Consider the following 3,867-nt stretch of genomic DNA (forward strand, 5'->3'; position numbering starts at 1 on the left):
AGTACCGGAAGGTGTGCCAACACTATTAATACCAATTATAGTAGGTATTGAAATCATTAGAAATCTAATTCGTCCAATAACTCTATCAGTACGATTAGTAGCCAACATAATAGTTGGACACTTAATAATATCAATAATTGGAAATACAGGAACAATATTAGAAATTATTGGGCTTTCAATACTAATTTTAGCACAAATTATATTAATTATTATAGAAACAGCCGTAGCATTTATTCAGTCTTATGTATTTGCCTTATTAATTGCTATTTATTCTAGAGAATCAAAATAACTAATGTCAACAAATCAAAATCACCCATATCACTTAGCAGATCAAAGCCCATGACCAGCAACAGGAGCCATTAGAGCAATAATATTAACAACAGGGATAATTAGATGATTTCACCAACAAAATATAGTACTATTAATAATAGGGATAACAACTATACTCCTTACAATAATTCAATGATGGCGAGATATTTCACGAGAAGGAACATATCAAGGATTACATACAAATCAAGTTATAATAGGACTACGATGAGGTATAATTTTATTTATTATTTCAGAAGTACTATTTTTTGTATCATTCTTTTGAGCATTTTTCCATAGAAGCTTATCCCCGACAATTGAACTAGGAATATTATGACCACCAAGGGGGATTACTCCATTTAATCCAATACAAGTACCTTTATTAAATACAGCAATTCTGCTAGCCTCAGGAGTAACAGTAACATGAGCACACCATGGACTATTAGAAAAAAACCATTCACATACAATGCAAGCACTTATATTAACATTAATATTAGAAGTATATTTTACTATTTTTCAAGCATATGAATATTATGAATCCCCATTTACTATTGCTGATGCAGTATATGGATCCACATTCTTTATAGCAACAGGATTTCACGGACTACATGTTATTATTGGATCAACCTTCCTAGGGGTATGCTTAGCTCGACACATCTTATGTCATTTTTCACCAACACATCACTTCGGGTTTGAAGCAGCAGCATGATATTGACATTTCGTAGATGTAGTATGATTATTCCTTTATATTTCAATTTATTGATGAGGTAGATAATTTACTTAGTATATTTAAAGTACACTTAACTTCCAATTAAAAAGATTATAATAAAATAAAGTAAATAATTAATGTAATCGTAAGTACCTCATTATTAATTATAATAATCACATCAATTGTAATAATATTATCCACATTACTATAAAAAAAAATAATTACAGACCGAGAAAAAAGATCACCGTTTGAATGTGGATTTGACCCAAAATCCTCAGCACGAATTCCATTCTCTATAAATTTTTTTCTAATTGCAGTAATTTTTCTAATTTTTGATGTAGAAATCGTATTACTATTACCAATAACAGTTATTATTACTAATTCAAAATTAATATATTGACTATGTGTTAGACTCCTATTCCTATTAATTTTACTTTTAGGTTTATATCATGAATGAACCCAAGGATCACTAGAATGAGCATGCTGGAGTAATAGTTAATAATAACATTTGAGTTGCATTCAAAAGGTATTGAATAATTCAATTTACTTTATTAAGCAAGAAGCAAAAGCAATCAGCTTCGACCTGAATAAATTGGTATATATTACCCTTGCTTACTTGACTGAAGCCAAAGAAAGGCGGCATATTAATGTTAATAATAAAATTAGGATTATTTCCTCAGTTAAGGGGTATCTTATTAAGTGGGGGCTGCTAACTTCCATCTTTAGTGGTGAAATTCCATTAATACTCTTCACAATATTTCTTTAGTATAAAATTACATTATCTTTTCATGATAAAGCTGGACTTTAAATAAGTTCAAGAAGTGTTTACAGAATTATTTTATTCTTCCTAATAACTTCAATATTATGCTTTAATAAGCTATATAAACACACATAAATTATTAATAAAATTACTATTAAAAATGAAAATATAAAATAAATATTAAAATAGTTAGAATGTATTAGTTGGATATTTAAAGAACCACTCCTTATATATTTATATACTCCCTGCCCCTCCATAAGTTCACTTCATCCATAATCAATAGCCTTAATATATATACCTCCAGTAATAAATGAACTACCAATTAATCCACCAGAGGATAAATAAGGTAAAAATCATATTCCTCCTAATAAATAGTATACTATTTTATTATTAAAAAATGGATAAACTTCGAACAAGAAAGATGTAATATTATATCCAATTCACCCTCCCAATAAAATACAAATAACTGCCCCTATCTTCAACTTAAAAGGAATAATAATAACAAAAACAGAAGGAAAAATTAATCATATTAATCCAGAACCACCAACAACAGATAATAATAATAATAATAATAATACCTTTAAATATACCTCACCCCCCATCATCAGAAAAGAATTGAAATGATGTACCTCTATAAGATTTACCAACTAAATAATAATTTAATCGAAAACTATAAGCTATGGTTATACCCGTAGAAATTCATAATAAAACAAATATTACTAAATTAAAAGAAGATATACTTAATATTTCCAAAATTAAATCCTTAGAATAAAATCCAGCCAAAAATGGTATTCCACATAGGGCAAGACTAGAAATTATTATACAAGAAATAGTTATTGGCATTTTATTAATTAAACCCCCCATACAACGAATATCCTGAACATCACCTATAACATGAATTACTACACCAGCACATAAAAACAATAAAGACTTAAATATAGCGTGCGTCAACAAGTGAAAAAATGATAACTCCTTTAATCCCATAGATAATGTTAATATTATTAACCCAAGTTGTCTTAATGTAGATAAAGCAATAATTTTCCTTAAATCATATTCAAAATTAGCACCAACCCCAGCTATAAATATAGTTAGCCCCGATAATAATAAAAGTACCCTACCAAGAACAGTATATATCAATATATCTCCAAAACGAATTAATAAATAAACCCCAGCAGTAACCAAAGTAGAAGAATGAACTAATGCAGAAACTGGGGTTGGTGCAGCTATAGCTGCCGGCAACCATGCAGAAAACGGAATTTGTGCACTCCTTGTTATTCCAGCAATAATAATAAATCTAGTAATTAATATTATATCAAAATCAGAAATTAATCATAAATAATAAATATAATTTCATCTACCATAGTTTAATATTCAAGCAATAGATAATAAAATAAATACATCACCAATTCGATTGGACAGAGCAGTTAGTATTCCAGCAGAATAGGAACGAACATTCTGATAATAAATTACTAGACAGTAAGAAACTAATCCTAGGCCATCCCATCCTAAAATAATTCTAATAATATTAGGAGAAATAATTAAAAACATTATAGATCCAACAAATAATAAAACTAAAATAATAAATCGATTTATATTATAGTCCCCCTCTATATAAGAACCTCTATAATTAATAACCATAGAAGAAATATATATAACTAAGCCTATAAAAATTAAAGATATTCAATCAAATAATATTGTTATAATAATACTAGAACTATTCAAATTAACAATATTTCACTCAATAAAAATTGTAACATCCTTAATTAAAAATATTATCCCTAATAATAATAAAATTATTCTACTAATCAATAAAATAATTGATATTATACTTGTAATAAAAAAATTAAAAACCATTGATTTAAGAACTTTTAGTTACCACTAAGTCCACAACTTACTATTCTACTTAAACTACTTAAATATTTTAAATTCAATGAAATATTGGAGAACAAAAAATAATTAAAAAATTTAATGGAAATGAATGACAAAATAATAATAAATATTCACGAATATTACTTCTTCAGCAAGAAAATACACCAGAATAATATATTCCATGCTGAGTATAAGAATATAAATATAAAGTATAACCAGCACT

At 27.2% G+C, this 3,867-nt stretch overlaps 2 pseudogenes; one reads left to right on the top strand and one right to left on the bottom strand.

Moving 5' to 3' along the window:
* The first annotated feature begins 292 nt into the window (after positions 1 to 292).
* LOC145978254 (cytochrome c oxidase subunit 3 pseudogene) lies at positions 293 to 1,069 on the top strand (annotated as a pseudogene).
* Positions 1,070 to 2,215: 1,146 nt separating this feature from the next.
* On the bottom strand, positions 2,216 to 3,629 carry LOC145978116 (NADH-ubiquinone oxidoreductase chain 5 pseudogene; annotated as a pseudogene).
* Positions 3,630 to 3,867: the final 238 nt, after the last annotated feature.

The sequence above is a fragment of the Lepisma saccharinum genome, chromosome 24 (assembly GCF_977018435.1).
Source record: "Lepisma saccharinum chromosome 24, izLepSacc3.1, whole genome shotgun sequence".
NCBI lineage: Eukaryota > Metazoa > Arthropoda > Insecta > Zygentoma > Lepismatidae > Lepisma > Lepisma saccharinum.